At 48.0% G+C, this 14,028-nt stretch overlaps 1 protein-coding gene across 1 annotated transcript in view; it reads right to left on the bottom strand.

Annotated features, from left to right (window-relative positions):
- Window positions 1–14,028, bottom strand: part of LOC118391161 (autism susceptibility gene 2 protein-like) — a 605,501-nt gene that overhangs the window by 53,895 nt on the left and 537,578 nt on the right. The gene's annotated exons all lie outside the window — the stretch shown is intronic.

Genomic DNA, 14,028 nt, shown 5'->3' with positions numbered 1-14,028 from the left:
GGGTAGTATAGAAGTCTATTATGGGTAGTATAGAAGTATATTATGGGTAGTATAGAAGTCTACTATGGGTAGTATAGACTAGTCTACTATGGGTAGTATAGAAGTCTACTAGGTCTACTATGGGTAGTATAGAAGTCTACTATGGGTAGTATAGAAGTCTACTAGGGGCAGTATAGAAGTCTACTATGGGTAGAATAGAAGTTTACTATGTAGTATAAGTCTACTATGGGTAGTATAGAAGTCTACTATGGGTAGTATCGAAGTCTACTATGGGCACTATAGAAGTCTACTATGGGCAGTATAGTCTACTATGGGTAGTATAGAAGTCTACTATGGGTAGTATAGAAGTCTACTATGGGTAGTATAGAAATCTACTATGGACAGTATAGAAGTCTACTAGGGGTAGTATAGAAGTCTACTATGGGTAGTATAGAAGTCTACTAGGGGTAGTATAGAAGTCTACTATGGGTAGTATAGAAGTCTACTAGACGTAGTATAGAAGTCTACTATGGTAGTATAGAAGTCTACTATGGGTAGTATAGAAGTCTACTATGGGTAGTATAGAAGTCTATTATGGGTAGTATAGACGTCTACTATGGGTAGTATAGAGGTCTACTATGGGTAGTATAGAAGTCTATTATGGGTAGTATAGAAGTATATTATGGGTAGTATAGAAGTCTACTATGGGTAGTATAGAAGTATAGACGTCTACTATGGGTAGTATAGAAGTCTACTATGGGCAGTATAGAAGTCTACTATGGGTAGTATCGAAGTCTACTATGGGCACTATAGAAGTCTACTATGGGTAGTATAGAAGTCTACTAGGGGCAGTATAGAAGTCTACTATGGGTAGAATAGAAGTCTACTATGGGTAGTATAGAAGTCTACTAGGGGCAGTATAGAAGTCTACTAGGCGTAGTATAGAAGTCTACTATGGGTAGAATAGAAGTCTACTATGGGTAGTATAGAAGTCTACTATGGGTAGTATAGGAGTCAACTAGGCGTAGTATAGAAGTCTATTATGGGCAGTATAGAAGTCTACTATGGACAGTGTGGATTGCCAGAGGGTATGGAGAGAAGTGGCAAGGACACAGGTTTTAATAAGCACATGCTTATTACACACTTAAAAAATACATTAATTATTTGCACCATTCTCAATAAGATTCATGGCCTGATATTCTATCTGACTGCAAAATAGGTAGACTACCCTCACATGCCATGGAACATCCTACAATCAAATACATCCACAAATACACACCAGAATCAAACATCATCTACCGTCTCTTTTCTGTGCATTCAAAAAGCGAGGTGAGGATGCTTTTTACAGTCATTACATCCAGCCTTATCTCAGTGAGCCTGAGCCTGCACTAGCCTGCCAATGACAACTGCTTCTAATCTTGCCCCCTCCCGACAAGCAGCTCTGAAAGCGACAGCGCCTTTCTTCCCAATTCCTCAGACACGTAGCCAGACATATATTCATCTGTCACTCGTTGCCTGTATTAATGGGGAGATGACACACACACACGAGGCAAAAAGATGAGCCATATTTCACACATCTTTCACACTGATTTAAACCTGCCTTTATCACACAAGAGGGATTGGTAGTTTTTGAATATTAAGGCAGACACAAGACAGAGGGAGGGAAGCATCTGTCTGATATAGCCTACTAGGACAACGGGAATTGAAAAGTAGCAGATCGTTTTTCCTCTACGGTAATATGTTTCCTTGAGCTAAGAGATATGAAACTCACATCATATGTCACTCAGTGAAGCGTAAAGTATTTCTTTCTGGTGTTCGACCTATAAAGTAAAGAGCCTATAGAGCAACTGGTGTAATCTGGTCTGCTATCTCTCCCAGTCTGCTTTCAGGAACCAGGCCCGGGCCGTCGGTTGGACCACTAGGCGAATGGGGATGGATAATGTTATACCTTATTTCCATCTAGGAGGTCAATAATCACTGAAGAGTGGACATAGCAGTACATAAGCACTGGTCTGTTAGCATGAGCAGAGCCACTTTACTGCCTGGCCCTCGAGCCATCAGTCCTCTGTCCCCTTCCCAGGGACTCTGCTTTCAAAACAAACCAGGACAAGGAAATTGGTTTAGGCTAACCTTCCCTCCTCAAACGCTTGGGTTACATCCTTAATGCATTTTTTTGCTATATTCCCAGTCGGAGTAAAAATGGGAACAAGAGGGAGGCCCTTTTGTCAAAATTCTAGACATGCCACAGAGCGTCAGCTGCCATGCCGCAGGTCATTTCAGGCCAGTCAATCCCTCCCTCCCCATCAAGCAGACCAACATTGAGTACCACTCTATTGCAGTGGTGCACAACACACACACAAACACATTTGTACACACTCATATACACTCAGTGGACAGTTTATTAGGTACACCCATCTAGTAGGGGGGCGTATCCCCCTTTGCCTCCAGAACAGCCTGAATTATTCGGGGCATGGCGTTCAATCGTGGCTCAATTGGTATTAAGGGACCTAACGTGTGCCAGGAAAACATTCCCCACACCAGTACACCACCACCACCAGCCTGTACCGTTAACACCAGGCAAGGATGGGGCCATGGACCCATGCTGCTTACGCCAAATCCTGACTCTGCCATCAGCCTGTACCGTTAACACTAGGCAGGATGGGGCCATGGACCCATGCTGCTTACGCCAAATCCTGACTCTGCCACCAGCCTGTACCGTTAACACCAGGCAGGATGGGGCCATGGACCCATGCTGCTTACGCCAAATCCTGACTCTGCCACCAGCCTGTACCGTTAACACCAGGCAGGATGGGGCCATGGACCCATGCTGCTTATGCCAAATCCTGACTCTGCCACCAGCCTGTACCGTTAACACCAGGCAGGATGGGGCCATGGACCCATGCTGCTTACGCCAAATCCTGACTCTGCCACCAGCCTGTACCGTTAACACCAGGCAGGATGGGGCCATGGACCCATGCTGCTTACGCCAAATCCTGACTCTGCCATCAGCATTACGGAACAAAAACCGGGCTTCTTCGGACCAGACAATGTTTTTCCACTCCTCGATTGTCCAGTATTGATGATTGAGTGCCTACTTGAGCCGCTTCTTCTTGTTTTTAGCTGATAGGAGTGGAACCCGTTGTGGTCGTCTCCTACAATAGCCCATCCATGACAAGGATCAACGAGTTGTGCGTTCCGAGATGCCATTCTACACACCACTGTTGTACTGTGCTGTTATTTGCCTGTTTGTGGCTCACCTGTTAGTTTGCATGATATTTGCCATTTTCCTTCAATCTCTCTCATCAACAAGCTGTTTTTGCCCACAGGACTGCCACTGACTGGATGTTTTTTCTTTGTCGCACCAATCTCTGTAAACTCTAGACCCTCGTGCGTGAAAATCCCAGGAGAGTGAGCTTTTCTGAGATACTGTATCCGACGCACCAAGCACAGACGATCATACCACGCTCAAAGTCGCTTAGGTCACTCGTTTTGCCCATTCTAACGTTCAATCCAACAGTAACTGAATGTCTTGATGCCAGTCTGCCTTCTTTATATAACAAGCCATGGCCACGTGACTCACTGTCTGTAGGAGAGATACATTTTGTTGTGAAAAGGGTGGTGTAGCTAGTAAACCAGCGACTGAGTGTACGTACACAAACATATATGCAAAATACACACACAGGTAGACTTTGGACGGCATCCAGATTGCCATACCTTTATACCGATCTTGTGCCATACCGGGATATTCAATAATACCGGCACTGAACACAAGGGGCACTATTGATTTTGGAAGAAGCTAACCACAAATGCAGAGCATTTAGCACATTTTTAGACAGTTAACTTAATAGTTATAAAATATCCAGCTGGCAAACATTTAGTTGTGAATTCTATAATGTAATTAGATCACCTGGCGCATGCTGTGCAACAGTGAACGACTCACAAGACTCCGGTCTCTAGTCGTTGTGTGCTACAAACACCACGTGACTGGGTACTACCGGGAAAATGATGTGACAGGTGAAATGAAGAATGCAGTCTTCTTTATCTCCTAACATATTGCACAAGATGACCGCAGGTATTTACTTAAAAAGTAGCTACAAATATTCACATTTATAAAACAACTTCAAATAAATAGTTTAAACGGTATTGATGGTATTGAAAAACCATCCTGTGGCTATTTCCAAATACCCCGGTATACTGTACATACTGTATACCGCCCAAGCCTACACAGAGGACTGTGTTGTTGATGTTTCCTTGCGCTGTCATGGCTGACATAGAGTGAAACTGTAAATGCCATGAGAACTACAATATAACATGCAAACTTTGGCAAAACAAATGCTTATCCTTCGGATCAAATCATGTCATATGAAGCTGGTCCAGATACTGGTTTGATCTGGTTTGTAGTAATATTGAGGTTGGCTTCCATGAGGATCCCGTGTTAAAAACCAGGCGATAGCTTTCAGCTGTTTTACAATGGAAAATAAGGGAAATCCTCTCAATATTCCAACCTGATTCCAGTTGTCTCAGAAGTCTTGCAGTGGAGCCATGCACCCCAGACAAACCCCTAAATAAAAAATCTGAATATCAAACCCTAGCTTTAATTGTCCTCATTAATCATCTCCATAGTCACGGAGGCACGACAGACATCAGCAACGACTTCATTCCAACCCAGAGCTACTTTGGCTGGGATGATATTTTTTCCTTTTTTTCCTTTCTTGTGCACCACACTGGGAGCGAGGAGAGATGGGGAGAGAAATAAGAGGGAGAGAAACAGGAGGAGGAGAGAGTGACAGGGAGAAGAGAGAGAGAAATTAGAGAGCCAGACAGCCAGGGGGAGGGGAAATCGAGGGGGGAGAGAAATTGCCCCGCTGTGTCTTTAAGAGGAATCACGTCAGGAAAGCACTGAGGAAATCACCAGGAAGACCTGTATTAAAATGTGTCTGACCCCTGATGGACTTCCGACTGCAGCCCAGAGCAATCTGCCTGCCTGCCCGGCTGGAGAAATATGGTCAGAGGATTGTGCCACTGAAACACTCCATCAAGACCATTCTGTCAGGTACACACTGAGACAGACTACAGCCCAAACCTCTCTTCCCTTCCTCTCTCTCCCTCCCTCCTCCACTCTAAGGTCGTGTTGAACTGCTCCAGAGTGGGGGCCTAATGATAGTCTCTCTAGTCTAGGGGGACATAAGATGGGCCCAGACTTCAAAAGCCAGCAGGGTGACAGACAGCAGGGAAGTCTCTCTCTCGCCCTCTCCCTCTCCCCCCCTCTCGGTCTCAACCCAGGCCCACTGGCCCAGGAGGGGTTTCTAATTGCATTTCACAAGGACTGAACTAAATAAAGGCCTTGTTCTGCCTACAGTAGCCACCCTGCTGGGGGGTGGAGAGTCGGGGGAGGGGGGAGAAGGGAGAGATTTGAGCCTCTGTGTGTGACAGAGAGCTTTAACATGGCAAGCTCCACAGAGACAGGGGTAGGATAGCAACTCCGCCCCAACCTCCCCTACGGTAATGGTAGAACATGGGAGACTGAACAAGAGAAAGAATGTGTGTGTGTGTTTGAGAAGGTTAGAGAAAAGCAGGAGAGATTTAATCCACAAATGCCCCATCCCCCTTATGGCAGGCAGACAGGCAGTTCCTCTGCCAGAGCCCATGGATGTGACCTACATGTTGGGGTGTTTGTGGGCAGGGACTAGGGAGGATGGTGGGGTGTTTGTGGGCAGGGACTAGGGAGGATGGTGGGGTGTTTGTGGGCAGGGACTAGGGAGGATGGTGGGGTGTTTGTGGGCAGGGACTTGGGAGGATGGTGGGGTGTTTGTGGGCAGGGACTAGGGAGGATGGTGGGGTGTTTGTGGGCAGGGACTAGGGAGGATGGTGGGGTGTTTGTGTGCAGGGACTAGGGAGGATGGTGGGGTGTTTGTGGGCAGGGACTAGGGAGGATGGTGGGGTGTTTGTGAGCAGGGACTAGGGAGGATGTTGGGGTATTTGTGGGCAGGGACTAGGGAGGATGGTGGGGTGTTTGTGGGCAGGGACTAGGGAGGATGGTGGGGTGTTTGTGGGCAGGGACTAGGGAGGATGGTGGGGTGTTTGTGGGGCATGGTGGGGGGTGTTTGTGGGGCAGGGACTAGGGAGGATGGTGGGGTGTTTGTGGGGCAGGGACTAGGGAGGATGGTGGGGTGTTTGTGGGGCAGGGACTAGGGAGGATGGTGGGGTGTTTGTGGGGCAGGGACTAGGGAGGATGGTGGGGTGTTTGTGGGCAGGGACTAGGGAGGATGGTGGGGTGTTTGTGGGCAGGGACTAGGGAGGATGGTGGGGTGTTTGTGGAGGTGCAGGGACTAGGGAGGATGGTGGGTTGTTTGTGGAGGGGCAGGGACTAGGGAGGATGGTGGGGTGTTTGTGGGCAGGGACTAGGGAGGATGGTGGGGTGTTTGTGGAGGGGCAGGGACTAGGGAGGATGGTGGGGTGTTTGTGGAGGGGCAGGGAGGGGCAGAGAGGGCAGGGCCATAGGAGGTCTGTGGACAAGCAGGGAGCCTCAACTCCACTTTGAAGCTCTCTGCATTTCAATATTTCATGAGCCTCATCTCATCTCCAGCCCCTCTCATCGGATGTGTGCTTTTAGCTAGATAGTGAGCAGCGATCGTATACCCCATCACAGTAGCTACCATAGATCTGAGGAAACAGAAACACTCTGTTCCTGCTCTGTGTACCCAGACAGTCTCTGGGCTTTGGGCTTTTGCATATCTAAGGGACGATCTCGTTAAATGCTTGTAGCAATTACAACAATTAGAGATAAGCTAAGTGTGTCAAAGCCCTGGCGGAGACAACACCATGTTTACAATGATTAACATGCAGTGTTATCGGTGGGGATGGTAATCAGGCAGCCAGCTAGAGCCTGACGCTCCACAAAATCACAGGGGCTTTATCTGTCACTATCAATGTGAGGGCAGGCGTGAGGCAAGCTGCAGGAAATGCAAACATGCTGGGAAATAAATGGCGGCCATACTTGTCAGCATTGTCACGTCTACAGCTGGTGTCAAATGATGCCATTTCCTCATTCAAGTTAATTCAAAGTTGACCAGGTACCGTATATTGGCTTGGTCAGGTCACATGGAAAAGGTCAGGAAAACGACTGGCCCAAATGATGGAGTATTCTGCACATAATACGATATCATGTAATAAATATGTAAAAGCACTGTAATAAGACTTCATATTCAAATACAACTGATCCGCATTTCTATCAAGCACTATCAATGGGGTCAGTGGGAGTGTGTGTGGCGTCTGCCGGTACATTTCCATGAGGGTGCATCGTGTTGGCACACTCTGGCCTCTCCAGTCCTCTCTATGTCCTCCGCTGTGACCGTGACATAAGGCCTGGTTGTCTGGGGCTCTGGGCTGTAATAGAGATGCCTTTGAGAGGGGCCTCCATCTGGCAGACCGCGGGCTCTGTGGGCCGGGCAGGCCTGCATTCCGTGCTATCCTCCACAAATTCACACCAAGCCAGCCGGAGAACTAAATGTCCACATTGTGAGTCTAAGACCCACTCACTGCATGCCCTCCCTGCCTGAGAGAGAGGCTGAGAGAGAGGCTGAGAGAGAAGCTGAGAGAGAGGCTGAGAGAGAAGCTGAGAGAGAGGCTGAGAGAGAGGCTGAGAGAGAGGCTGAGAGAGAAGCTGAGAGAGAGGCTGAGAGAGAGGCTGAGAGAGAGGCTGAGAGAGAAGCTGAGAGAGAGGCTGAGAGAGAAGCTGAGAGAGAGGCTGAGACAGAGGCTGAGAGAGAGGCTGAGCGAGAGGCTGAGAGAGAAGCTGAGAGAGAGGCTGAGAGAGAGGCTGAGAGAGAAGCTGAGAGGGAGGCTGAGAGAGAGGCAGAGAGAGAGGCTGAGAGAGAGGCAGAGAGAGAGGCTGAGAGAGAGGCAGAGAGAGAGGCTGAGAGAAAGGCAGAGAGAGAGGCTGAGAGAGAGGCAGAGAGAGAGGCTGAGAGAGAGGCAGAGAGAGAGGCTGAGAGAGAGGCTGAGAGAGAGGCTGAGAGAGAGGCTGAGAGAGGCAGAGAGAGAGGCTGAGAGAGAGGCTGAGAGAGAGGCTGAGAGAGAGGCAGAGAGAGAGGCTGAGAGAGAGGCAGAGAGAGAGGCTGAGAGAGAAGCTGAGAGAGAGGCTGAGAGAGGCTGAGAGAGAGGCTGAGAGAGAGGCTGAGAGAGAAGCTGAGAGAGAGGCTGAGAGAGAGGCTGAGAGAGAAGCTGAGAGAGAGGCAGAGAGAGAGGCTGAGAGAGAAGCTGAGAGAGAGGCAGAGAGAGAAGCTGAGAGAGAGGCTGAGAGAGAGGCTGAGAGAGAGGCAGAGAGAGAGGCTGAGCGAGAGGCTGAGAGAGAAGCTGAGAGAGAGGCTGAGAGAGAGGCTGAGAGAGAGGCAGAGAGAGAGGCTGAGAGAGAAGCTGAGAGAGAGGCTGAGAGAGAAGCTGAGAGAGAGGCTGAGAGAGAGGCTGAGAGAGACAGGACATTCACCACGTTGGGGTTAATTGAGTGGAGGATCCCAAAGCACAGACGTACTCCGTGTGTTCTCTTCTCTCTGCTCACTCATAGTGTGTGTGTCTGTGTATGTGTGTCTATGTCTATGTCTGTTAGTTTTGTATAAGTGTGTATGTTTCTTTAGTGTTCATTGTGTTGAATGAGAGTATGTTTATGTCCTGTTTAGCATTTGAAAGTACCCGTGGAGAGGAGTGGGCATAGGAGAGGATGTGTGTGAATTTGAGAGCATGTATTAGTGTTTGCCAGCCAGTCTGCCTAGCTTTTATGTGTTTGTGTGTGTGCTTTCCTATCTCTGTCTGTTAAGGTCCAGATCTCAGTAGGGCTGGGCTGAGGGCTGGCACAGAGCACAAAGAGCCAAGTGGCACATCATTTAGCACTAAGTCCAATAATCAGGGGCTGTCTCAGCTGGGCTTAGCATGCGCTCTGCTTACTAACATGGCCTCAACAAGAGGATCTGGGACTGCTGCTGCACGCGCCCGGCCCAACTCAGACAGACAGGGTCTGTAAGAGGATTTCACACTGGCAAACAGGGACAGCCTGCGCTGCTCCCTCCGCTCACCCAGGGAGAGACCAGACATCTGCACCTCCTCACACACGTCGCTGTGGATGCACACACACACACACACACACACACACACACACACACACACACACACACACACACACACACACACACACACACACACACACACACACACACACACACACACACACACACACACACACACACACACACACACACACACAGGCTATCCCCCCAAATCCCTGCATCGGGGGACAATATCAATTGAGCGAGCTCAGGGATAATCCTTCCAGGAAACCTGATAAAGCAGCTGGGTCGGAGTGCCAGGCCGATTTGACGGTGGCTAAGACACAGAGAGACACAGAGGAGACTAGCAAGCCCGCCGCGGAGCTGGCTGGGTGGACCAACAATAATATCATACGATGTTCTATCATGCAATAATACGCAGGGAGATTTGATGGGTTCTCTAACCTAAAATGCTCCACTCACAGGGTTAGGACAACATGAAATATAAACATTGTACAGCAGCATCTGAAAGACAGAAAGTGAATGATGTTTTTCCTGGAGCACTCCTCGGCTTGCATGACGACACTGCTATTACTGAGGATATCACACGAGAACATAAATATAAAAAAGACCAAATATTTTGCACTCCAAGATTTAAGAGAAGACTGGTGGTTATGAGAGACAGTATAAATCAATGTGAGAATTCTTCTGATGCACACTGTACGTGTTGCTATGACAAAGGCCCACTTTACAGGCCTACAGAGACAAACCCCCCCTACACAGATACACACAGACACACACACACACACAGGAGAAAAAGGCCCTGGTCCACTGGGAGATACAGAGCAGTAGGGAGAGACAGGAAGAGAGGAAGAGGGAAAGAGGCCGGGGCATTTCAGCACACAGATGAAGACATCCCTGAGCAGCAGCAGCAGTTTAAAGCTGGTGCAACAGCACAACAAGGTCTCTGGGGTGTTGCGTTCCATCCTCTCCCCGTCGCTGTTGAGGTCCTCCTGTGACACGGAGGTAAACAGTTTGTTGTGGGAACAGCTTTGGATTCTCCTCAATAAAGGCCCATAGACAATGCAATCAGCCACAGGGTGCTCGGGAGATCCAAACAAGCCAGTGAGTTAGCAACGTTAGAGCCCGTTTAATTGAGCCTGTTCACAGATGCCGCCTCTGGCATGGTCCTGGGAGAGGGAGAAAGGGGTCTTACACACACACACACACATGTACGCACACACACATATTTGGACTGATTAGTGTGCTCTGATGACCACATTGTGGTGTGACGGAGGAATGCTGTTGGCTACCCTTCAGGAAGTATTTTGTGGACTGGACCAATGGAGAGGGAGCCTGCCAACTCCCACCCAGGCCTAATGATACAGTATTGGATTAGAATAAGGACTCTCAGTCACGCTCTGTTGGAGTTTGAACTATGACCTCAGTGATGCAGAGTGTACAGTACAGCTATCTTTGACTTATGCTGTGGTTCAAGTAATGCTTTTGTGGGTACAGTACAGTAGCACCTGACACTGATAATGAATTTGCTTATAAAGCTACACACACACACACACACACACACACACACACACACACACACACACACACACACACACACACACACACACACACACACACACACACACACACACACACACACACACACACACACACACACACACACACACACACACACACACACATTTACTGCTATAGACGGGTGAGGTGACTGGAGGTGACAGGTGTTTCTCTCCACTTTGCCACTGGGGTGTTGCTTTGTTCCTCTAATCCTGAGAAGTTTCCTATCTGGTTTGCTCTGCATATCCCTGATGTATTTTTCACCAGTTACTTCTAAAAAGCACTGTGTTCCCCGGCATTAAAAAGCAATTTAGCTCGTAGGATTAAAAGCTCATGTTAAATTGTAAGGCTACACTTGGCATGGGGCATGAAACATTTAGCAGCTTTTTATATTTACCAAGGCTGAAGCTGAGCGCTGCACACACAGCATTTAAAAGACAACAAGGGTTATTTTATCTGACTACAGCAGAGCTGAGGTTGGATGCCTTATTCCTCATTTAGGAATAAACCTTTACATGCTTTTAGAAACATTACCTCCAGCCAAAAATAGGTTATGTAACAGGTGTCTTTTTACAGGTTCTCTCTTAAAATCCCACAAGTAAATTATTCATATACAGTACATTGTGGTGTACAATTACCAATCATTACATTATTTATCTTCTTTTTCCCCAAAATATTTTCATGATTTGCCCCTGAAAAAAGTGCCTTTGTCCCTCCTTCAGTGTTCCCCAAAGCTAGGAGACCATTCGTGCTCATATACAAATCAGAAAAATAAACACTGAATGTATCATCCATGGAATGCCTCTTACTGTCAATTCAATTCAATTCAAAGGGTTTTATTGGCATGGGAAACATGTTTGCCACAGCAAGTCAAATACATAATAAACAAAAGTAAAATAAACAATAAAAACAGTAAACATTACACAGTTTCAAAGGAATAGAGATTTCAAATGTCATATGGATATGTACAGCGTTGTAACGATGTGCAAATACGTCTCTTCCACCTCTCCTCCCCCTGTCTAGTGTGTCACTCACCCCTGTTGAGGGGGAGGGGAAGGGAGAGACTGAGAGCATTCTCTCCCCTGTCTGCTCCCTTGTCTTCTCCCCTGAAATGTGAACTCCTTCTGGGCTGAAGCCATCCGTGAGGACGTCTGGCTAAATATGAATACTGGTGCTTGTCGTCCCACTGGGTCCCTGAAAGTGGCAGACTAGAAAACCCGTTTGGGTTGGCTGTGATACCAGAACCCTGATGCTGTGCTCCCCTCCCCTTAACCACCCGCCAACCCACTACCGTCCCAAGTGGGCTTGCCTGCACACATCCAGCTGAGACACCACGATTGGCCAGACCACACAGAAAGACAGGGGGAGAGAAGTAGCTTTTTACTGGACTATAGGCTCTCATTTAAGCATAATGATGGGCACTATAATGATGGCTATAATTGCTAATGAATCCATTTCCTGATCATCAGCCAAGGATCATCATCATAATGATGTGCAAGGATCCCTTCCCAATCCACCTCCATACACAACTCTAAACACTGTTCCAAGAATATTACACAATAAAAGTCTAGAAAGACTACACTACACATGCCTTTTCAGGATGTAGTAGCCAATCACAAAGGTAAACCATGTACTTCCTCTCTTCTGTGGTAGATGCCGTCACTCCACTGTGTTGCTACATGGGTCACGCTCCTCCACCACGACAGAAGGCCAGATTAGCCCTGTGTTCCACCAGGAGACCCGGGGGACCCTCCCACCCCAGGGGAGCTTGCATGTAGGCTACGTGTGAGTGATGCATGGAGGGGTCCATACTCCACAGGGGACACACAGGAGCATGGCACATCTTGCCCCCCTCTCTATCTCTCTGTCTCTCTCTCCCTCTCTCTCCCTCCATCTCTCTCTGTCTCTCTCTCTGTCTCTCTCTTTCTCTCCCTCTCTCTCTGTCTCTCTGTCTCTCTCTCCCTGTCTCTCCCTCTCTCTCTGTCTCTCTCTCTCCTAGGGCTTGTTATTTCAGTGTGGTAGCTAGCTGCCTGCCTGGTGATGTGTTACTCAGGGACAGATGAAGGTGACTGCCGCCCTGTAGTACAGCAACTTCATGACTGATAATAATGTGCCGGATCAGTGCATCCATCATCTATTACCATACTGCCTTGCGCCCACGCACTAGCCTGCTGCATAATGCACGCGCACTTACTCAAATGGGACGTTTCTACTCCTTCCTGGAAGGTAACAGACATTTTATCATAGGCATAAATGCAAAACTACACTACTCATTTCTCTTATCTAGTGTTGCATTAAAAAACAAGTAGTTCTTCTGAAAATGGATATTCAGGACATTGGCAATGGCTTTGTGTTGAGCTAGACAGGGCTGCCTGTATGACTTCATCCTCTTCATGGGGCTTATTTGTATTAGCCTCCTAGGTGGTCGGCCACACATTGCCGTGCATACACACCCTGGTTGCTGGACGAGATGTGTAGGCTACGTGACATACATACCGATGAGTCCTGTGGGCTTTATGTAAATCAGCCTGCTTCATTTCCCTGTGTGAAGTAGGAATTAAACCACTCTTGAACCAGGTTATGTACAAAAATGATGTCCTCAAAAAGCTTTGTATGCCTCAACCCTCAGTGCATTAACCCGAAAAACATATGGGTGTATAAGACCTTGGGTGGGAAAAGGACAGGAGGAGGGATATAGGACATGAAGCTGTACAGTACTACAGTATGTCATGTATGGTATAGATACTATGTGACCCTCCACATCCACCGGCAGGGCCTAACAGCGAGTCTACAGCCTACCAGAACCCCACTCTCAGTGGAGTGAGACACCCCCCCCCACCCTCAGATGGCTGTGGGATAATAACACCCCCAGGACCAGGACCAGGAGCATAATATAATAATATAATTGAGGTCTGAGGTCTGTTATCATCCCCTCTCAGCACTGATAGACATCATTGGGTTAATGTAGCCCACAGAACAGATGACCCCCTATCCACCTCCCCACCCCATCCCTCCACCTCTATTTTTCTCTCAGTCTGAGTGACACACCAAAGAGTCTCTTGTTCTCCTCTGAAGCACCCTCCTGTTTTAACAAAACCCAGTAAGAAGAGTTCCCTGCCCGCTCACTACAATGGCCAGCCTATGTGAGAGAGAGTAGTGTCTCTCCACAGTTTTTTCAGCATCCCACCGTCTCTCCTTTTTTCCTGTCTACTCCAGGTTTTTAAGGCTGCCGATCGATGCCAGGGCCCAGTGTCAATCCTAACAAGTGTTTACTTGTGTTTACTCCGGCACCTGACAGAAGAGGCCCTTGGGAGACTAGTTTTGGAGAGGGGGGACCTGCTACCTCCCTCCCATGCTAAAGGTCAGCACTAAGCACTTGGCAGGGGGCCAGTGTGTGTGTGTATGTGGGCTGCTCCCTGTTTAGACAAGG

This window comes from Oncorhynchus keta, chromosome 12 (genome assembly GCF_023373465.1).
Source record: "Oncorhynchus keta strain PuntledgeMale-10-30-2019 chromosome 12, Oket_V2, whole genome shotgun sequence".
In the NCBI taxonomy this organism is placed as follows: domain Eukaryota; kingdom Metazoa; phylum Chordata; class Actinopteri; order Salmoniformes; family Salmonidae; genus Oncorhynchus; species Oncorhynchus keta.
Note: the sequence above shows the minus strand (reverse complement) of the source record. Positions and strands in the feature narration are given on the sequence as shown.